Raw genomic sequence first — 24,307 nt, 5'->3', positions numbered from 1 at the left:
CCACCCCCTCCCCCTTCTCTGAGCACTCAGCTGCTTTCCTGGGTTCAATCACAGCCTTGTCTACTGCAGACTCCAAAAAAGTTATAGTACTACTGCTCCCAGCATCTCCTCCACCATGCTCAGGAACAGCCACTGTATTTGGTCCAGGCAAAGCCTCTGCAATGTCCGTGGTGCTCCTCTCTGCAGACTCTTCAACCAGAAACACACAGTTTTTTCCAATTTTCTCACCACTTGCATTTAAAAGTGGAATTTTTTCAGCAGGTGTATCAGGTTGCACTGCATGCTGCACATTGTCTATGGGTGTGGGCTGACAGCCCATAGCACTACAACCCTCAGCAAGCACATTGTCATTAAAGTTCACATCACCACCTTGCACACACACTGTACCTGCTTTCTGTGTTACCTCTGCAGTGTCATGGTTAATGGCGGGATCAAACTCCCTCCTGGATGTTGCAGGCTTAATGGTGAATTTTCCTCTCTCCACAGGTCTCTCTCTCATAGGGCGAGGAACGGTATCCATCTCCTCATCTGGGGAATCTGCAGAAAAATGGAACTTTCTTCCATCCAGAGGGGATTCCAGCTCAGCGACGAACTCCAACATGCCAGTACCCCCCTCAACCTCCTGCTCAGATGTTCCACATTGCTGCTGCAGAGGGAGGGAGACAGAGGCCTCCGCCATTGGGGGCTCAGCAGATGTGTGAGGTGTCGAAGAGCTGGGCTCATCCTCCGGGCCCACTTTCTCACTCTCTGCTGACTCTGTCGGTACCTGCATCTCCTCACTGACTGGGTCACTCTCCATGCTGGAAACGGCTCCTCTCCTCATACGGCTGAAACGTTCCTCATTCCTGTATTTCTCCTGAAGTGCTTCACAGCTTTCCTTCAGAGAGCTCACCAACTCTTTCTGCTTCCTCAAAGCTTGCTCCAAGTCCTTCAATTCAGGCCTCAGAGCCGGTCTCTTCTTACTGTACAGTTTGGCACAATACAACTTTTTCTTTTTAAATTCTACTTTCAAAGTTGCCAATTTCTCCTCCTCTTTCTCAATCCGCCTCAGCTTTTCAACAGTCCTCCGTCTAAAGGTAGGCAGGGATTCACCCCTCCTTCGGCCGAGCTCCATGTCTTCCATAGTCTCAGGCCTATCCAGGGAGCCCCCGCCAGGGTCCTCCCCAGGATCCAGCATCCTTCCTGGGGCAGAGAAGCAACTCTAGCCCCTGGCTTCTGGAAGCACACGAGCTAAGGAACCAGCAACCTCACACCTCGCTGTCAGGGAGTGGAATGGCAGTTTCCCACCATCCCTGTGCTGAGTTCCTGAGTCTGTACACCCGCTGTGCCCATTATGAGGGGTTCCCCCCATCCCTGTGCTGAGTTCCTGGGTCTGTACACCCACTGTGCCCATTATGAGGGTTTCCCCCCATCCCTGTGCTGAGTTCCTGAGTCTGTACACCCACTGTGCCTAATATGAGGGGTTCCCACCATCCCTGTGCTGGGTTCCGGGGTCTGTACCCCCGCTGTGCCCAATATGAGGGGTTCCCACCATCCCTGTTCTGAGTTCCGGGGTCTGTACCCCCGCTGTGCCCAATATGAGGGGTTCCCACCATCCCTGTACTGAGTTCCTGGGTCTGTACACCCGCTGTGCCCAATATGAGGCTGTCCCACCATCCCTGTGCTGAGTTCCAGGGTCTGTACACCCACTGTGCCCATTATGAGGAGTTCCTGCCATCCCTGTGCTGAGATCCTGGGTCTGTACATCCGCTGTGCCCATTATGAGGGGTTAATTTTGTTTATTGGTAAATCTTAAAAAACAACTTATATACAATAAAACCATAATAAATAAATTAATAAATAACATATTTATAAAATAATTGAATATAACGATACAAAACCAAAAACCAAACAAGAACATAATAAATAAAGCAAATTGCGCACAGCATAAACCCTACGAGAGAGCCAGACTAAGGAACATCACCGTCACCATGCATGGAGCCTTTTATCAAAAATTATATTTTATCTGAAAATCTAGGGGAGTGAAGCAAGGACAGAAAGAAAAGCCGCACACCCCGAGAACAGGCAGCAGCTACAGAGTCCTGATATTCCTCCACGCCTTTATCCAGGCCTCCTGCTGCCACCTGTCTTTCTAAAGACCCCGAATCTTCCCAACCTCACCCAGAATGTTCTGCACCACCACCTCAACAGGGAGGATTTTACTCCGTAAGGATACCTGGCACCGTGCACTCCACATGAAATAACGGACTACTAGACTAACTAAAAAAAGTGTTTCCAAATCATAATCCCGGTGAGTCTGGAATGCCCCATACACCCACTCTGCATAACTCATATGGGGGAGATAAGGGTACACTCAGAGCCCTCCCTACCCTCTTGTACACCTCCATATTAAAAGCACACTGAAGCAGAAAATGATCCATGGACTCCACCGCTCCTCCACACTCTACTCTCGGGCAGCCCCGATCACACACAGAAAGAAACTTCAGGTTGCCCTTCACATATAGTTTTCCATGGAAAGCGAGCCAAGCCTGATCCCTAAACTTCATTGGGATTCTCTCCAAATTAATCAAACGCAAACCCTCCCCCAAAACCAGGCTTGGGCAATCCCTTAAGGCCAGTGGTTTGCAAAAAACAGAGCTCACGATCCGCTTCTCAAGAAGTTTCCTCGGAAGAGATCTGACCTCCCCTGCCGTTACTTGCCACTGCCAAAGTATTTTCAAATATGGGGCAACATAAGACGGGAGCTTATCATGCCTGACCCTCAGGCTTTTCACTGGCCCACCATTTTCCCAGTTTCGCAGAAAGGGCCTAAACCAGGACTGGAAAATACCCACCCACCCAGGCGGTCTCTCTGCCAACATGTTACCCAGGTTGTACTTTACAAACATCAGAGAGAAAAAGACTGCAGGGTTGATCATTCCTAGACCACCCTCCCGCCTAGGAAGATAAGTCACACTCCTTTTGACAAGGTTTATTCTGTTTCCCCATAACAGCTGGAAGAAACAACTATAGATCCTGGTATAGAGAGACACTGGCAAAACGCAGACAAAACTGACATACAGAAAAATTGGAATCAGGTAACCTTTGATCAGATCAACCATTTCCCTTAAGGAAAACTGCCAACTTTTCCAGCTCGCCACCTTGGCATTGACATTCTCCAGCCTGTTCACCCAATTTGCATGACCATAGTCACCTAGGCCAAATTCAATGCCTAGAACTCTAATTTTTTGTTGGGGCTCTAGGAAGTCATCTGGAAGAACAAAGCTCTCACCTTCCACGCCCATCCAGAAAGCTTCACACTTGTCCTGGTTGACCTTTGAACCTGATGCTTCCGCATACTGCCCTATCACTGAGACCACCTCCTGTGCTTCTCCAGTCACAGAGACAAAAACAGAAACATCAGCAGCATAAGCCACAACCTTCAAAGGAGGCTCATCAGCGATGCCTAAAAAGGTACCCCACACAATGGTCCACTCTCTAGCCTTCTAATGAAGGGGTCGACTGCAAACGCATATAGCAGAGGACTCAAAGGACACCCCTGACGCACACCTGAGCCAACCACAAAGGGCTGCTCAACCCAACCATTAACCAGAGGAAAGCTTTCAGCCCCTTTGTACAAAATCTTGAGCCAATCAATGAAACCCCCCTCCAGGTCATACTTGCCAAGAAGGAGCCATAGGTACTCATGATTAACCCTATCAAAGGCCTTAGCCTGATCACACAGGTGTCGAAAAAAGTAGAGTCCCCCTTTAAAAAAAAAAACCTATCTATCCTACTCTGACTATTACCTCACTGAAAAGTGAACCCCGTGCTGTCTGGGCAGCGCTTAATGTGCGCATATACCAGACCTGCTTCCCTAACCATTGCATTCAGGAAAAGGCTGTCATAGCCCAGCTTATCTCTGAAACCTCTCCTGTCTTTAGGCCTAGTAATGGTGTTGAAGTCACCTCCAAAGATAACCTGCTGAGCCGTAAAAAGAAAAGGCTTAATCTTTGTAAAGAGGCATTTCCTGTCCCATTTCATCTGGGGACCATAAATGTTAATCAGGCGCAGGTCCTGCCCCATTCACAGAGACATCCAAAATCATGCATCTCCCAATCTACCTCAATTACTCGTCGGCACGTTACCATACCGGAAAAAAGGACCGCAACCCCACTGTAAGGCTCGGCCGCAAGAGACCAAAAGGAGGGACCATGCATCCACTCCTTGTCTGCCAGATGTATATCAGCCAGACTACTCAGATGGATCTCTTGCAAAAACAAAATGTCAGCATTAAACTCGCTGAGCAAAAATAAGGCCATATGACGAGCACTCACTGATTTTAGGCTGGAAACATTAATGGTTGCCACTTTTAACGGAGTGGGAACTGCCATTAGGATAATTGAGGCAACCATTTCTTAGCCTGACTACTCTCTCTCCCTGGAGAACCAGTGCGCTTCACTGCACCCTGGGACTCATCCTCCATAGAAGACGCTGTACTCAACGAGTCCCATTCATCGTCATCATCTGACAGGACCTCAAACTTATTTGTCAAAGCCAAAACCTTAGGACTTTGGGTAACTGAACACCTTTTTTTCCTTCTTTTGCCCTTTTTCCTTTTCTCCTCCAACCATCCCACATCATCCTTGGACAAACTGGAAATAACAGTTTCCCCACTCTTACCCTCCCCTTCACCCCCACTCTCCCTTACCTTATCTGCCACCAGGCCAGCCGCTTCACCATTTTCCACACTCCTCTGCATCCCCAATACCACCCAAATAGAATTGGGACTGAAGGGGAATGACAGGACCTCTTTCTAGTTGCTGGCAACCATTTTCTAGCTTGACCTGTGTAACACCATTTTCTTTCTTACAACTGTGACTTGTAATGACTTGTTTCAGTTAAGGTTACTTTAAGTCTTTAGTTAAACATGAACAATGACCTAAGTAAATCACCTGATATGTTCTGACATTTCAAGATAAAGATACATCCCCACTTCCTTTGTACCTAACACATTCTGCTTCCTTTTATTCTAAGTTGAGCTATAGGGTCTAGACAAGGCATATTTTGCAATTTCTAACGAACATTCTGTATTAACCCATTGTTCAACTTTTGTGAGAACTTGACTCTTCATGAGTATCCACTCCCCCTCCCAACTGTATTTCCTGTTCAATTCTGTGTATAATAGTTACCCCGCTTTGCTGAATAAAGTTAAGAATGTTTTAGACTGATCACGGTTTGGACGTGTTTTCTTTAGCAGGATAGAACATTCTCCAGAGCTCTGCCTTATTTGCATAGAACAGACTAGACTATTGCTATTAAGTCAGGGACTTAACTTTTGAATATACATTTAAGGTATCTAGGGTGAATATAACGAGAAATCACCAACAGATTGGGGGCTACGTCTGGGATCGGAGAGAGAGCGGCCATCACGGGTCCAAGGATTCACCGGTCTGGGTAAGGAGATATTTTATTTTATCTGTTTGCCTGTCCGGTGGGACTTGGCCGTTTGGCCCTGGTTCCGTTCTTTGAGCCATAGACACCAAACGCTCAGGGAGCGTGTTGGATAATAGAGCAGCTCTGGGAGACGCTCTGGATCTTTACATATATATATATATATAGAAGCTTCAGGGAAGCTTGAATACTAATATATATATATATATAGAGAGGCTTCAGGGAAGCCAGAATAATATTTTTCAGGGAAAGATATTATATGTTAGGTTGTTGAACCTGAATACGTTCCGGGAACGTATCGAGACAGTGTCTCTGGGAGACACAGGATTTGTCATTTATAAGGAAAGACAATATCCGGGGCTTCTGGGAAGCCCAGGGGATTTTTCCTCGAGAAGAATCCCGTTCCTCTGGGAGGGACAAATAAAACGTCTCTGGGAGGCGTTGAAGCTGTCTTCAACAAAGACAGTTTTTTTATTTGGGTTTCAGGGAAGCCCAGGGGGTTTTAGGAAAACCCCGTTCCTTTAGTGAATAATAAATAGATGTCAGTCTGTTCTGTGTAGAAAACAAATACTTTCCTTTTTTCTTGCTCCTATCTTTCTATCGCATAGAACTGTAAGATTTAGAGTATAAGATAATTTGTTTGTTTGGTCTAAAAGACTTATTTGGTAAGTAGATAAGTCTGTTGATCACGTGATTATTTTGTTATTTCATTTTGTTATGCCATTTGAAAATATTGTCATATTGTATTGGAGTATTATATTGCTGGTTTGACATATATGGAAACTCTGTCTATAATTATATATGACTTGTAAAAATTGCGCCTGCTGACTGTTAATATAACACTGATAGCGACAGTTTCATTATTACTGTAAAAATTGACTGACCGATCGTGGGTTATCAGACAAATCAAGATAAATGTTTATTATGTGTATTGTCTGTTTGTCTATAATGGTAGGAAAGCCTTCTTGATAGCCACTATACCTGGGAGTACAAGGTGTAATATACATACACCAAATGGCTTTTCAGGAGGGGTTTTTAACCATAAAGAGGGTCTAAGGACCCAGATACATTTAAGTGATTTTGTGAATGTGTAAATCTTAGAGACATGTTTTGTTTATGGTTTTGTGAAATTATACTGAAGGTTTAGGTCTGATGCTGGCCATACATGATACAATTTTCTTACAATTTTCAGTGCGGTTTTCTTGAAATTTACCTTCAGCTATGTAGTACAAACCTCTGCCTAATTGAATACAAATGAATGTGTTTAATTTTGACCTCTTATGTGGTTTGTGGTGGATCTAACAGAAAATTGTACGATAAAGAGTTGTCCGGACATGTGTGGCCAGCCTTAGAGATATTAGGATACAAGTAAATCTTTTAGTAAATGTTTAGTTGAGTTGATAAAAGTACATGGAAAAAGTGGGGAGAATTGGTTTATTTATGCCCCGTATTAGTACAATAGAATAGGAAAAAAGCTGCGTAGAGCTGTGAAAGTGAAAGTGAAAGTCTTTAAACACGTAGATATAGTCCACAGCGATTGCCTATAGACAGAAGACGGGTGAGACTTTGGCGTTTTTGGGCAGTGAAGTGTCATTGCTGAGTAGCACAGTCTTAGAATTCAAACATTTGCCGTTAATTTAAAGTCACAGTACATGTTAATTGTAAAACAGCAAGTTTCTGGTTGGGCTACTAAAACTTTGTAAGGTTTTCAAAAAAGCCATAACAGAGAGTGATGTGGCTGGCTCTTTTGATCTGTCTAAAGAAAAGCAGCCTGTCAGGGCGCATTTCCAAGGACCTTATCAGAAGAGGCAAATCAAAGAGTAGGACATTTTCAACATAGGTCCCCCTATAATAATAATATTACCTTACAAATACCCCTGACCACACCTGCACCCCACGGTTTCATTCTCCAAGGCAGGTGTAGTTTTCTTCGTAATGTCAGACAAGCAGAAAATGTTTATGTGTCAGATACATTTAAAACTACTACATTTCCTTACACGAGGGGAAAAGAGGGGGGGTCACTTCTGCAAATGAACGGTCTCAGCATTCCTACACATATGCAATTATTTTTATAGAATTTTTTAGAAGTTTTGCCTTTTATACATTTGTGCCCATCTTGTAAGAGCGTAGTAATAATGAATAAAAACACTATTTTACTAGAAAAAAAATATATAAATTGCCGTTGTCGGCAGGATATTTTGAAGTTATTTTTTATAGAATTATAGATAATGAAAAATTATATTTTGCAAATGATCCCCTGTGTGAAGGGGAGCCTTCCTGCAAAATTTTGAAAATTGGCTATTTGCCAAGAAAGCGTTCAAATATCATATCTTTATTCCTGTTATATTTATGGAATTTATTTTTGGACAGAAAGAGTTACCGCAATTAGTGTGACCATTGGACCCTGTTGGCACAGAGCCAAAAGTTTCAAATCAGATTAACTTTTTATCTGATTATAGTTTTTAAATTATATTTTATGTGTATCCTCTATTAAAAGAGGGGAACCTCTGGCCAGATTTTTGTTAGAATGGCACGAGAAAAAAAAAAAAAATAAAAAAAAAAGTTTTTTGGAAAATTGGCACTAAGCCAAAAAGTTTTTTAGTTCTTTATCTGATCATAGCATGCAAGTGGTATCTGATGTGCCATCTCTACTGACAACCATACCATCCGATGCTACCTACTGTACAGTGATTGGTTTAAGTAGTGTGTTTTTTTTCAAGTGTCCTATTGGACGAGGAGACACAGCCATCTTTGTTTCTTATTTTTTCAGTCCAGGTAACTTACCTGGTGTAGAAATGCCTTAGGGCCAAGCAGACAATTCAATTGTCCGCTCTATAGTTCTCCAGACCATGCAAGAGGGGATGGACTCCTGTTCATGGGTCAGTCCCGCTACAATATGTATCTGACATATGTAGTCACTCTGTGGAGGCCAGTCAGAGCGAGTGAGTTTATTGAAGAAATGTACATGTATGTGGCCCGTAACATTGCTAAAAGCTGGGATCCCTTTGTAGGTATGGGAGGTTTTGGTTTTGGAGGAGTGTTTTCCTGGTTAAAAGACATTGCTATGATGATTGTGATGATTTTACTTTTTCTATTATTTTTATATGCATTTTTTAAGCTTATTATGTGTTTAATCGCTAAAACCACAAAGAACCCAGACTCAGCTAGCAGAGGGGGATCTTATGTAAGTTTGTACTTTAACAGAGATGCTGAAAATGTTGACACATTTCTAACAGCTAGACAAGGTGTTCTGATCCAACAAACCCAAACCCCTTTTGATTACCAGGAATATGTAAAGTTTTATAAAGCTAAGAAAGCTAAGTCTACCGTTTAGGTGGGCAGGTTTAGGTCCTTATTTGATTATACTAAGGAAACAAAGGACATTGTCGCCTAACCTGTTATTCCTTTCCAGAGAGGCCTGGTGTCCTCTGATGACACCGTATAAATGATAAGGAGAAAAATCATGCATATGAAATTATGATTTTTTAGAGGGGATTGAAGGGGAATGACAGGACCTCTTTCTAGTTGCTGGCAACCATTTTCTAGTGCTTGACCTGTGTCACGCCATTTTCTTTCTTACAACTGTGACTTGTAATGACTTGTTTCAGTTAAGGTTACTTTAAGTCTTTAGTTAAACATGAACAATGACCTAAGTAAATCACCCGATATGTTCTGACACTTCAAGATAAAGATACATCCCCACTTCCTTTGTACCTAACACATTCTGCTTCCTTTTATTCTAAGTTGAGCTATAGGGTCTAGACAAGGCATATTTTGCAATTTCTAACGAACATTCTGTATTAACCCATTGTTCAACTTTTGTGAGAACTTGACTCTTCATGAGCATCCACTCCCCCTCCCAACTGTATTTCCTGTTCAATTCTGTGTATAATAGTTACCCCGCTTTGCTGAATAAAGTTAAGAATGTTTTAGACTGATCACGGTTTGGACGTGTTTTCTTTAGCAGGATAGAACATTCTCCAGAGCTCTGCCTTATTTGCATAGAACAGACTAGACTATTGCTATTAAGTCAGGGACTTAACTTTTGAATATACATTTAAGGTATCTAGGGTGAATATAAAGAGAAATCACCAACAGGGACCACCCCAATAGAAGCCCTGAAATGTCGAGGGGGGGGGGACTGGCACTGCACTTGATGCCCCTGCAACAGCACCTCTTGCCGCCTCTGCAATTTTGGAGGACATAGACACAGAAGGATTGGACACATTCTCGGTAACTGATACCTTAGATACAGACTGGGAGGATACTGACACACAAGGCAAACGCACAGACTGGGGCGCCACAGATTTGGAAGACACTGACACACTGGGCATTGGCACAGACTGGGGCACCACAGACTGGGAAGACACTGACACACTGGGAATTGGCACAGACTTGGGCACCACAGACTGGGAAGACACAGGCACACTAGGCAAACGCACAGACTGGGGCACCACAGACTGGGAAGACACAGGCACACTGGACATTGGCAAAGACTCACAGGGAATCGCAGGCACCCTAGCTGCTGAGCTCTGAGCATCCTCCATGTCCAGACGGAAGAACTCTCTCATGAGCTCAGGCTGGTTGTGCATTGCCTCAGGACACTGGCTATAAGGATGCCTAACCGCATTGCACATGTTGCACCTTATAATATTGCAATCCTTTGCCAAATGCCCTAAATCCTGACACAGAGAGCATTTCATTACTGGACAGGAGGATGCAAAGTGCCCTTTATCCCCACACTTATTGCACAGCTTTGGCTGGCCTGGATAGAAGATGGTCAGTCTGTCCCTCCCCAGGAAAGATGAGGATGGCAGATGCTGGATGACACTGTCAATGACTCTTAGCTTTAGCTGCACAGACCATCCCCCTGTCCATATTCCTCGATCATCCATAATTTTGTGTAAGGGGCTCAGGATGTCTCCATATCTCCTCAGCCATACAGATAAATCCCCTTGTGGAATGGACTCATTGCGCACAAGAATCGTCACCATTTTAATAAGTGGCTGACGTGACACAACTTTGGGGATGAGCCCTTTCCAGTCCGGCAGGCTCCTACACACATGCTCATATTTCTCCCAAAATATGTTCAAAGACTCCGGACGGATAAAGGACAAATCATACTCATAGGAGGCGGTCGGACTGATCAGGGCGAAGATATCTTCGGGTCTAAACCCCATCTGCAGAATCTTATCCACCACGGCTCTCCTATATGGAGGAATACCCTCACCCTCCCATCTGAGCTGAACCACATTCCTCCTTTTAAATAGTGAGAAAGATAAAACATTTCCATGCTCCTTCCCTGCTTGCACCCCCTTCCCAGATCCTGCAGCAGCACCAGCATAGGTTTTCCTCCCAGAAACACCACCAGCAATTACAGCATTGTCTTTAGACACAACCACACCTGATGACAAGGAGCCTGAATCAACCCTTGCAGTCTTTGGAGCAGCAGAGACAAGACCCACCCCCTCCCCCTGCTCTGAGCACTCAGCTGCTTTCCTGGGTTCAATCACAGTTTTGTCTACTGCAGAATCCCAAACAGTTGTAGCACTACTGCTCCCAGCATCTCCTCCACTTTTCTCAGGAACAACAGCTTTATCTGGGTCAGGAAAAGCCTTTGCAGTGTCCGTGGTGCTCCTCTCTGCAGACTCTTCAACCAAAAGCTCCGTTATTTTCAATTTTCCCACCAATCGCATTTAAAAGTGAAGTTTTTTCAGTAAGTGCATCAGGTTGCACTGCATGCTGCACATTGTCTATGGGTGTAGGCTGACTACCCATAGCACTACAATCCTCAGCAAGCACATTGTCATTATTAAAGTTCACATCACCACCTTGCACACACACTGTACCTGCTTGCTGTGTCATGGCTGATGGTGGGATCAAACTCCCTCCTGGTTGTTGCAGACTTTATGGTGAATCTTCCTCTCTCCACAGGTCTCTCTTTCATAGGGCGAGGAACGGTATCCATCTCCTCATCTGAGGAATCCGCAGAAAAATGGAACTTTCTTCCATCCAGAGGGGATTCCAGCTCAGCGACGAACTCCAACATCCCAGTACCCCCTTCAACCTCCTGCTCAGATGTTCCACATTGCTGCTGCAGAGAGAGGGAGACAGAGGCCTCCACCATTGGGGGCTCAGCAGATGTCTGAGGTGTTGAAGAGCTGGGCTCATCCTCCGGGCCCACTTTCTCACTCTCTGCTGACTCTGTCGGTACCTGAATCTCCTCACTGACTGGGTCACTCTCCATGCTGGAAACGGCTCCTCTCCTCATACGGCTGAAACGTTCCTCATTCCTGTATTTCTCCTTAAATGCTTCACTGCTTTCCTTCAGAGAGCTCACCAGCTCTTTCTGCTTCCTCAAAGCTTCAATTCAGGCCTCAGAGCCGGTCTCTTCTTACTGTAGAGTTTGGCACAATACAACTTTTTCTTTTTAAATTCTACTTTTAAAGCTGCCAATTTCTCCTCCTCTTTCTCAATCCTCGTCAGCTTTTCAACAGTCCTCCGTCTAAAGGTGGACAGGGATTCATCTCTCCTTGGGCCGAGCTCCATGTCTTCCATAGACTGAGACCTAATCTCAGGCCTCCCCATGAGCCAGCATCCCTCCTGGGGCAGAGAAGCCACTCTAGCCCCTGGCTTCTGGAAGCACAGGAGCAAAGGAACCAGCAACCTCACACCTCGCTGCCAAGGAGTAGAATGGCAGTTTCCCACCATCCCTGTGCTGAGTTCCTAGGCCTGTACCCCCCCTGTGTCCATTATGAGGGGGTTCCCACCATCCCTGTGCTGAGTTCCCGGTCTGTACACCCGCTGTGCCCATTATGAGGGGTTAATTTTGTTTATTGGAAATTCTTACAATCAATCAACTTATATACAATAAAACCATAATAAATAAATTATAAATAACATATTTACAAAATAATTGAATATAACTATACAAAACAAGAACATAATAAATAAACCAAATTGCACACAGCATAAACCCTACGAGAGAGCCGGACTAAGGAACATCACCATGCATGGAGCCTTTAATGAAAAATTATATTTTAGGACTGATTTTCAGCTGATAACATTATTGGTTGCCACTTTTAACAGATAATTGAGGCAGCCGTTTCTTAGCCTGACTACTCTCTCCCCCTGGAGAACCAGTGCGCTTCACTGCACCCTGCGACTCATCATCCATGGAAGATTCTGTACTCAACAAGTCCCATTCATCGTCATCATCTGACAGGACCCCAAACTTATTTGTCAAAGGCAAAACCTCAGGACTGTGGGTAGCTGAACACTTTTTTTTCCTTCTTTTGCCCTTCTTTCTTTTCTCCTCCAACCATTCCGTATCCCCCTTGGACAAATTGGAAATAACAGTTTCCCCACTCTTACCCTCCCCTTCACCCCCACTCTCCCTTACCTTATCTACCACCAGGCCAGCCTCTTCACCATTCTCCCCACTCCTCTGCACCCCATGGTCCCTAATGGAAGCCCTGCAATGTCTAGGGGAGGGGACTGGCACTGTACTTGATGCCCCTGCCTCAGCACCTCTTGCCGCCTCTGCAATTTTGGAAGACATAGACACAGAAGGATTGGACACATTCTTAGTAACCGATACCTTACATACAGACTGGGAAGACACTGACACACTGGGCATTGGCACAGACTGGGGCACCACAGACTGGGAAGACACTGACACACTGGGCATTGGCACAGACTGGGGCACCACAGACTGGGAAGACACTGACACACTGGGTATTGGTACAGTCTCGGAGGGAATCGCAGGCACCCTAGCTGCTGAGCTCTGAGCATCCTCCATGTCCAGACGGAAAAACTCTCTCATGAGCTCAGGCTGGTTGTGCATTGCCTCAGGACACTGGCTATAAGGATGCCCAACTGCATTGCACAAGTTGCACCTTATAATATTGCAATCCTTTGCCAAATGCCCTAAATCCTGACACAGAGAGCATTTCATTACTGGACAGGAGGATGCAAAGTGCCCTTTATCCCCACACTTATTGCACAGCTTTGGCTGGCCTGGATAGAAGATGGTCAGTCTGTCCCTCCCTAGGAAAGCTGAGGATGGCAGATGCTGGATGACATTATCAATAACCCTCAGTTTTAGCTGCACAGACCATCCCCCCGTCCATATTCCTCGATCATCCATAATTTTGTGTAAGGGGCTCAGGATGTCTCCATATCTCCTCAGCCATACAGATAAATCCCCTTGCGGTATGGATTCATTGCGCACAAGAATCGTCACCATTTTAATAAGTGGCTGACGTGACACAACTTTGGGGATGAGCCCTTTCCAGTCCGGCAGGCTCCTATACACATGTTCATATTTCTCCCAAAATATGTCCAAAGACTCCGGACGGACAAAGGACAAATCGTACTCATAGGAGCCGGTCGGACTGATCAGGGCAAAGATATCTGCAGGTTTAAAGCCCATCTGCAGAATCTTATCAACCACAGCTCTCCTATATGGCGGAATACCTTCGCCTTCCCATCTGAGCTGTACCACATTCCTCCTTTTAAATAATGAGGAAGATGAAACATTTCCATGCTCCTTCCCTGCTTGCACCCCCCTCCCAAACCCTTCAGCAGCACCAGCATAGGTTTTCCTCCCAGAAACATCAGCAATTACAGCATTGTCTTTAGACACAACCACACCTGATGACAAGGAGCCTGAATCAACCCTTGCAGTCTTTGGAGCAGCAGAGACAAGACCCACCCCCTCCCCCTTCTCTGAGCACTCAGCTGCTTTCCTGGGTTCAATCACAGCCTTGTCTACTGCAGACTCCAAAAAAGTTATAGTACTACTGCTCCCAGCATCTCCTCCACCATGCTCAGGAACAGCCACTGTATTTGGTCCAGGCAAAGCCTCTGCAATGTCCGTGGTGCTCCTCTCTGCAGACTCTTCAACCAGAAACACACAGTTTTTTCCAATTTTCTCACCACTTGCATTTAAAAGTGGAATTTTTTCAGCAGGTGTATCAGGTTGCACTGCATGCTGCACATTGTCTATGGGTGTGGGCTGACAGCCCATAGCACTACAACCCTCAGCAAGCACATTGTCATTAAAGTTCACATCACCACCTTGCACACACACTGTACCTGCTTTCTGTGTTACCTCTGCAGTGTCATGGTTAATGGCGGGATCAAACTCCCTCCTGGTTGTTGCAGGCTTAATGGTGAATTTTCCTCTCTCCACAGGTCTCTCTCTCATAGGGCGAGGAACGGTATCCATCTCCTCATCTGGGGAATCTGCAGAAAAATGGAACTTTCTTCCATCCAGAGGGGATTCCAGCTCAGCGACGAACTCCAACATGCCAGTACCCCCCTCAACCTCCTGCTCAGATGTTCCACATTGCTGCTGCAGAGGGAGGGAGACAGAGGCCTCCGCCATTGGGGGCTCAGCAGATGTGTGAGGTGTTGAAGAGCTGGGCTCATCCTCCGGGCCCACTTTCTCACTCTCTGCTGACTCTGTCGGTACCTGCATCTCCTCACTGACTGGGTCACTCTCCATGCTGGAAACGGCTCCTCTCCTCATACGGCTGAAACGCTCCTCATTCCTGTATTTCTCCTGAAGTGCTTCACAGCTTTCCTTCAGAGAGCTCACCAACTCTTTCTGCTTCCTCAAAGCTTGCTCCAAGTCCTTCAATTCAGGCCTCAGAGCCGGTCTCTTCTTACTGTACAGTTTGGCACAATACAACTTTTTCTTTTTAAATTCTACTTTCAAAGTTGCCAATTTCTCCTCCTCTTTCTCAATCCGCCTCAGCTTTTCAACAGTCCTCCGTCTAAAGGTAGGCAGGGATTCACCCCTCCTTCGGCCGAGCTCCATGTCTTCCATAGTCTCAGGCCTATCCAGGGGGCCCCCGCCAGGGTCCTCCCCAGGATCCAGCATCCTTCCTGGGGCAGAGAAGCAACTCTAGCCCCTGGCTTCTGGAAGCACACGAGCTAAGGAACCAGCAACCTCACACCTCGCTGTCAGGGAGTGGAATGGCAGTTTCCCACCATCCCCGTGCTGAGATCCCGGGTCTGTACACCTGCTGTGCCCATTATGAGGGGTTTCCACCATCCCTGTGCTGAGTTCCCGGGTCTTTACACCCGCAGTGCCCATGATGAGGTGTTCCCACCATCCCTGTGCTGAGTTCCTAGGTCTGTACCCCCGCTGTGCCCATTATGAGGGGTTAATTTTGTTTATTGGAAATTCTTACAATCAATCAACTTATATACAATAAAACCATAATAAATAAATTATAAATAACATATTTACAAAATAATTGAATATAACTATACAAAACAAGAACATAATAAATAAACCAAATTGCACACAGCATAAACCCTACGAGAGAGCCAGACTAAGGAACATCACCATGCATGGAGCCTTTAATGAAAAATTATATTTTAGGACTGATTTTCAGCTGATAACATTATTGGTTGCCACTTTTAACAGATAATTGAGGCAGCCGTTTCTTAGCCTGACTACTCTCTCCCCCTGGAGAACCAGTGCGCTTCACTGCACCCTGCGACTCATCATCCATGGAAGATTCTGTACTCAACAAGTCCCATTCATCATCTGACAGGACCCCAAACTTATTTGTCAAAGGCAAAACCTCAGGACTGTGGGTAGCTGAACACTTTTTTTTCCTTCTTTTGCCCTTCTTTCTTTTCTCCTCCAACCATTCCACATCATCCTTGGACAAATTGGAAATAACAGTTTCCCCACTCTTACCCTCCCCTTCACCCCCACTCTCCCTTACCTGATCTACCACCAGGCCAGCCTCTTCACCATTCTCCCCACTCCTCTGCACCCCATGGTCCCTAATGGAAGCCCTGCAATGTCTAGGGGAGGGGACTGGCACTGTACTTGATGCCCCTGCCTCAGCACCTCTTGCCGCCTCTGCAATTTTGGAAGACATAGACACAGAAGGATTGGACACATTCTTAGTAACCGATACCTTACATACAGACTGGGAAGACACTGACACACTGGGCATTGGCACAGACTGGGGCACCACAGACTGGGAAGACACTGACACACTGGGCATTGGCACAGACTGGGGCACCACAGACTGGGAAGACACTGACACACTGGGTATTGGTACAGTCTCGGAGGGAATCGCAGGCACCCTAGCTGCTGAGCTCTGAGCATCCTCCATGTCCAGACGGAAAAACTCTCTCATGAGCTCAGGCTGGTTGTGTACTGCCTCAGGACACTGGCTATAAGGATGCCCAACTGCATTGCACAAGTTGCACCTTATAATATTGCAATCCTTTGCCAAATGCCCTAAATCCTGACACAGAGAGCATTTCATTACTGGACAGGAGGATGCAAAGTGCCCTTTATCCCCACACTTATTGCACAGCTTTGGCTGGCCTGGATAGAAGATGGTCAGTCTGTCCCTCCCTAGGAAAGCTGAGGATGGCAGATGCTGGATGACATTATCCATGACTCTTAGTTTTAGCTGCACAGACCATCCCCCCGTCCATATTCCTCGATCATCCATAATTTTGTGTAAGGGGCTCAGGATGTCTCCATATCTCCTCAGCCATACAGATAAATCCCCTTGCGGTATGGATTCATTGCGCACAAGAATCGTCACCATTTTAATAAGTGGCTGACGTGACACAACTTTGGGGATGAGCCCTTTCCAGTCCGGCAGGCTCCTATACACATGTTCATATTTCTCCCAAAATATGTCCAAAGACTCCGGACGGACAAAGGACAAATCGTACTCATAGGAGCCGGTCGGACTGATCAGGGCAAAGATATCTGCAGGTTTAAAGCCCATCTGCAGAATCTTATCAACCACAGCTCTCCTATATGGCGGAATACCTTCGCCTTCCCATCTGAGCTGTACCACATTCCTCCTTTTAAATAATGAGGAAGATGAAACATTTCCATGCTCCTTCCCTGCTTGCACCCCCCTCCCAAACCCTTCAGCAGCACCAGCATAGGTTTTCCTCCCAGAAACATCAGCAATTACAGCATTGTCTTTAGACACAACCACACCTGATGACAAGGAGCCTGAATCAACCCTTGCAGTCTTTGGAGCAGCAGAGACAAGACCCACCCCCTCCCCCTTCTCTGAGCACTCAGCTGCTTTCCTGGGTTCAATCACAGCCTTGTCTACTGCAGACTCCAAAAAAGTTATAGTACTACTGCTCCCAGCATCTCCTCCACCATGCTCAGGAACAGCCACTGTATTTGGTCCAGGCAAAGCCTCTGCAATGTCCGTGGTGCTCCTCTCTGCAGACTCTTCAACCAGAAACACACAGTTTTTTCCAATTTTCTCACCACTTGCATTTAAAAGTGGAATTTTTTCAGCAGGTGTATCAGGTTGCACTGCATGCTGCACATTGTCTATGGGTGTGGGCTGACAGCCCATAGCACTACAACCCTCAGCAAGCACATTGTCATTAAAGTTCACATCACCACCTTGCACACACACTGTACCTGCTTTCTGTGTTACCTCTGCAGTGTCATGGTTAATGGCGGGATCAAACTCCCTCCTGGATGTTGCAGGCTTAATGGTGAATTTTCCTCTCTCCACAGGTCTCTCTCTCATAGGGCGAGGAACGGTATCCATCTCTTCATCTGGGGAATCTGCAGAAAAATGGAACTTTCTTCCATCCAGAGGGGATTCCAGCTCAGCGACGAACTCCAACATGCCAGTACCCCCCTCAACCTCCTGCTCAGATGTTCCACATTGCTGCTGCAGAGGGAGGGAGACAGAGGCCTCCGCCATTGGGGGCTCAGCAGATGTTTGAGGTGTTGAAGAGCTGGGCTCATCCTCCGGGCCCACTTTCTCACTCTCTGCTGACTCTGTCGGTACCTGAATCTCCTCACTGACTGGGTCACTCTCCATGCTGGAAACGGCTCCTCTCCTCATACGGCTGAAACGCTCCTCATTCCTGTATTTCTCCTGAAGTGCTTCACAGCTTTCCTTCAGAGAGCTCACCAACTCTTTCTGCTTCCTCAAAGCTTGCTCCAAGTCCTTCAATTCAGGCCTCAGAGCCGGTCTCTTCTTACTGTACAGTTTGGCACAATACAACTTTTTCTTTTTAAATTCTACTTTCAAAGTTGCCAATTTCTCCTCCTCTTTCTCAATCCGCCTCAGCTTTTCAACAGTCCTCCGTCTAAAGGTAGGCAGGGATTCACCCCTCCTTCGGCCGAGCTCCATGTCTTCCATAGTCTCAGGCCTATCCAGGGGGCCCCCGCCAGGGTCCTCCCCAGGATCCAGCATCCTTCCTGGGGCAGAGAAGCAACTCTAGCCCCTGGCTTCTGGAAGCACACGAGCTAAGGAACCAGCAACCTCACACCTCGCTGTCAGGGAGTGGAATGGCAGTTTCCCACCATCCCCGTGCTGAGATCCCGGGTCTGTACACCTGCTGTGCCCATTATGAGGGGTTTCCACCATCCCTGTGCTGAGTTCCCGGGTCTTTACACCCGCAGTGCCCATGATGAGGTGTTCCCACCATCCCTGTGCTGAGTTCCTAGGTCTGTACCCCCGCTGTGCCCATTATGAGGGGTTCCCACCATCCCTGTGCTGAGTTCCCGGGTCTGTACCCCCGCCGTGCCCATTATGAGGGGTTCCCACTATCCCTGTGCTGAGTTCCCGGGTCTGTACACCTGCTGTGCCCATAATGAGGGGTTTCCACCATCCCTGTGCTGAGTTCCCAGGTCTGTACACCCGCAGTGCCCATGATGAGGTGTTCCCCCCATCCCTGTGCTGAGTTCCCGGGTCTGTACCCCCGCTGTGCCCATTATGAGGGGTTCCCACCATCCCTGTGCTGGGTTTCCAGGTCTGTACACCCGCTGTGCCCATTATGAGGGGTTCCCATCATCTCTGTGAGGTCTCTGGTAGGGGGGCGGTGTATAGAGGGGAGATGAAGCCACGTCCTTTTCCCTCTCTCTGTATATTATTATTTGGGTCACACACATTGGGTATCTGCCTCTCTCTGTATATTAGTCCTCAGGTATGACATTGGACCTGCCGTCCACTCACCAAAGGGATTGGTTGTTCCCGTCTCACAGCGTCCCGGATCGCACATGTGTGATTATATGGAGGCATCGCCCTTCCTGGGAAAACAAAGGAATCAGATAGAGAAAAACATACAATATCTGCAATCATTATCACCCCCCCTCCCTTCCCCCACTCCCATCCCCCCATCCCTCTCTCTTTTTCCCCCTGTCCCTCTCTCTGTATCTCCCTCTCACTCTCTCCCCCTCTCCCATTCCCCCATCCCAATCTCTGTATCCCCCTCTTTCTGTATCTTCCCCCCTTCCCCTCTTACCCCCTCTCTCATCCACCCACCACTCTCTCTTTATACCTCCATCCCTCTCTCTGTATCTCCCCCCTCACCCATCCACCTGTTCTCCTCTCTTTATCGTCCTGTCACTCTCTCCCCCCTCTCGCTTTATACCCCCCTGTCCCTCTCTATTCCCCCTCCTCTCCCATCCCCTCACCCCTCTCTCTTTATCCCCCCCCCGTCCCTCTCTCTTTATCCCCCTTTCCCATTCCTCTCTCTTTATACCATCCCATCCCTCTCTACCCCCCTCTCACTTTACCCCCCTCTACCATCCCTGTCTTTATCCCCCCGCCCCTCTCTCTTTATCCCCCTCTCACTCTCTCTCTCCCCTCTCCCATTCGCTTTTTCTTTATACCCTCCATCCCTCTCTATCCACCTCTCTTTATCCACCCCTCACTCTCTTCCCCCTCATTCCTCTCTATCTCCCTCCCTCTCTCCTTTCTCTCTCTCTCTCTCTCTTTATCTCCCCCATCCCTCGCTATCCCCCTCTCACCCCTCTCTCTTTATACCTCCCTGTCCCCCTTTCACCCTATCCCTCCTCTCCCATCCCTCTCTCTTTATACCTCTCTATCCCCCTCCTCTCCCATCCCCCTATCCCTCCTCTCTTTATCAATATATCTATATAGAATTACATGGGTGATACAGGACACATATAGGGGAGTATACTCCCCTCTCACACTCTCTCCCCCCTCTCCCATCCCCCTCTCACCCCCATCCCTCTCTCTTTATCCCTCTATATAGGTGTGGATAGGTATGAAATCTTTCTATATACAGTATATAGAATTACATGGGTGATGCAGGACACATATAGGGGGATATACTCCCTTCTCACACTCTCTCCCATCCCCCCCATCCCTCTCTCTATAGGTGGGTAGGAGATCTCTCTATATACAGTATATAGAATTATATGGGTGATGCAGGACACATAAGGAGTATATACTCCCTTCTCACACTCTCCCATCCCCCCCATCCCTCTCCCTTTATTACCCTCTCTCTGTCTATAATATATATATATATATACACGGGGAAGAATATAGGGAGGTATATGGGTTGGAATATAGGCAGGTATACGGGGAGGCATATAGGGAGGTATACGGGGAGGGATATAGGGAGGTATACGGGGAGGAATATAGGCAGGTATACGGGGAGGGATATAGGGAGGTATACGGGGAGGAATATAGGTAGGTATACGGGGAGGGATATAGGGAGGTATACGGGGAGGAATATAGGGAGGTATACGGGGAGGAATATAGGCAGGTATACGGGGAGGAATATAGGTAGGTATACGGGGAGGGATATAGGGAGGTATACGGGGAGGGATATAGGGAGGTATACGGGGAGGAATATAGGCAGGTATACGGGGAGGGATATAGGGAGGTATACGGGGAGGAATATAGGTAGGTATACGGGGAGGGATATAGGGAGGTATACGGGGAGGAATATAGGGAGGTATACGGGGAGGAATATAGGCAGGTATACGGGGAGGAATATAGGTAGGTATACGGGGAGGGATATAGGGAGGTATACGGGGAGGGATATAGGGAGGTATACGGGGAGGAATATAGGGAGGTATACGGGGAGGGATATAGGGAGGTATACGGGGAGGAATATAGGGAGGTATACGGGGAAGAATATAGGGAGGTATATGGGTTGGAATATAGGCAGGTATACGGGGAGGAATATAGGGAGGTATACGGGGAGGGATATAGGGAGGTATACGGGGAGGGATATAGGGAGGTATACTGAGGAGGTATACGGGGAGGAATATAGGGAGGTATACGGGGAGGAATATAGGGAGGAATATAGGGAGGTATACGGGGAGGAATACAGGGAGGAATACAGGTAGTGATATAGGGATGTATATGGGGAGGGATATAGGGAGGTATCTCTATATATAAAGTGTATACAGATAAATATTATAGATATCCCCCTCCCCCGGTACACATTGTATAGGAGAACCCCTCCCCCATATAGAGTGCAGCCAGGCGATGGGCACACATACCTGGATACACTTCCCTATGGATGGGCTGCAGGATCTGGGAGAGGGGCGGGCTCTGCAATGCATGCTGGGAGAGGAGAAGTGAGGCATGATGGGAAATGTAGTCTGTGGCTGATCTCCACAGAATTCCCATCCTCCATCGCTCTGTATGAGGAGAAAGAGAGAAATCCAGGAGGAAATAAATATCCTACTCTCCGGAGGAAGAGGAAATCTAATATACAAATCTACACCTCAGAAATGGAGAAAGATCTGGGAGTCTTGGTTGATGATAGATTAGGCAACAGCATGCAATGCCAAGCGGCAGCTGCCAAAGCCGGTGTAACGTTAGAATTCCATACCCTCGTCACTTCCTGTCCGAAACTGCTGAGCAGCGTAACAGTGCGCATGCTCAGAGCCCCGAAAACCTCATTGAACAGCTGTGAAGTTGAGGAGTGCGCATGCTCGGAGGGAATGGAATTATAACGGAAGTGTGTAATGTTATACTTGCGGCGGTTACATAAAAACAGTTTGGCTGCAACATCAATCATCTCCTATCCCTGTCACTTCCCTGATGTCGGCTGGTAAATATATAAGCGGCGGCGGGTGTATGAGATGTAAATGACGGAGATGTCGGCTCCGTGATCCCCTTTTATATTTATTACCCGAGATGAGGGAAGTGAGAGGGGAAGGAGCGGAGATGACTGATGTTGCAGAGGAGCTGTTTTAATGTAACCGCGGCAAATGTAAGTACCGTGAGAAATCCATACCCTCCGTAGCTGCACCGGAAGTGACGAGGGTATGGTTTTCTCACGGAACACCGACAGAATATTAGCATGCATAAAGAAAGGGATGTATTCCAGAGATAAGACTATAATCCTTCCACTTTATAAAACTCTGGTCCGACCACATCTGGAGTATTCTGTCCAGTTCTGGTCGCCAGTCCTCAGGAGGGATGTGTTGGAGCTGGAGAGAGTCCAGAGAAGGGCAACTAAACTAATTAGGGGATTGGAGGACCTTAATTATGAAGAGCGGCTGCAATCGCTCGATTTATTCTCCCTGGAGAAGAGACGCCTGAGAGGGGACATGATAGCAATTTTTAAATATCTCAATGGGGATCCCAGCTTAGAAAAAAAGCTGTTCAGTTGAAGGGATTGCATGAGGACTCGAGGGCATACAATGTGATTAGAGGAGAAGCGTTTTAACCTCAGGCAACGTGGGGGGTTCTTTACTGTTAGGGCTACAAGATTGTGGAATTCTCTACCACAAGAGGTGGTTTCTGCGGGAAGTATGGTGGCTTTCAAAAGACTATTAGACTTACATCTCAAGGATCAGAACATTCAGGGGTATGTGAGATGATTGCAGCCACACACACCTACACAGGGGGAACTGGATGGACTATTGTCTTTATTCAACCTCACCTACTATGTAACTATGTAACCTAATATACAATTCTATACTACAAATCTCCTCCTAATATACAATTCTATACTACAAATCTCCTCCTAATATACAATTCCTACTTATATAGAGAGTCAGCCTTAGAGCAATTCCATCTACTTCAACCAATAATTCACATACACCCCTATATACACACACCTATATACACACACCTATATACACACACACACACACAATCCTATATACACACTCCGATATACACACACTTATATACACACACTTATATACACACCCCTTATATACACAGCTCTATATACTACTAGGGATCAACCGATTATCGGCAAAGCCGATATATCGAGGGCTGATATGCACTTTCCCCGATATATCGGAATCGGCCTTTTGATTTACCGATATTGCTGATATTTCGGAAAGTGCTGTACCGGAGTGATGTCTGCAGCTAGAGGCATCACCCCGGTACCGGTGTCCATAGCCGACGGTCGGCTGTCTTGCAAGGACAATCGATGCGGCTGAGAAGCCGCTCGGCTGTCATTCCAAGGAGCGGGAAGGGATGTCCCCCCACCCCCCCCCCCGCCACCTTCCGCAGCTCGTCCGGGTCTTCTCTCCCACCGGGAGACCCGGGCATCCTACCTTCACCGCCGCCGTCTGACCAGGTCTCCATCTGCACCGCCGCCATCTTTCATTTCTTAGAATTTGGTGCCGCCGAGTACCTGGAAGTGATGTCATGACATGACTTCCGGGTACTGGCGGCGCCGAATTCAAAAACTTACAGCATTCAAAACAGCCGAACTTGGCGTTTTGAATGCTTTTAAGTGCAGAGGAGGGTTTTGGGGTCTTTTAGACCCCCCAGATCCCTCCACCACAGTACCTGTAGACATTAAAAAAAAAGAAATAAATTTAATGTCCAAAAATATCGGCCGATACCGATATCCGATGACCAAAATATCAGTATCGGTATCGGCGGTAAAAAAATCGATATCGGTCGATCACTACTATATACACACACCTCTATATACACACTCCCATATATACACACCTTCTCGGATCTTCTCACACTTTTCCCGACAATCGGGGAAGAGAGACGGTGATCGCCGCCTCTCCTCCTCCAGCCCAACTCCCGCTGTGTCTAACATAGGCGTGCGCACGGGGTGTGCCGGGTGTGCCCAGGCACACCCTAAT

The 24,307-nt window shown here is 46.9% G+C and overlaps 1 protein-coding gene across 1 annotated transcript in view; it reads right to left on the bottom strand.

The window, feature by feature from the left end:
- Positions 1-19,508, bottom strand: part of LOC309567216 (uncharacterized protein) — a 46,307-nt gene extending 26,799 nt beyond the window's left edge. The window contains exon 1 of the mRNA XM_082272595.1: positions 19,431-19,508. The gene's annotated coding sequence lies outside the window, so the exon portion shown is untranslated. The remainder of the gene's footprint in view (positions 1-19,430) is intronic.
- Positions 19,509-24,307: the final 4,799 nt, after the last annotated feature.

The sequence above is a fragment of the Pelophylax lessonae genome (assembly GCF_965119305.1).
Source record: "Pelophylax lessonae genome assembly, chromosome: 11".
In the NCBI taxonomy this organism is placed as follows: Eukaryota; Metazoa; Chordata; class Amphibia; order Anura; family Ranidae; genus Pelophylax; species Pelophylax lessonae.
The sequence above is the reverse complement of the archived record's forward strand: the minus strand, read 5'-3'. Positions and strand labels throughout refer to the sequence as shown.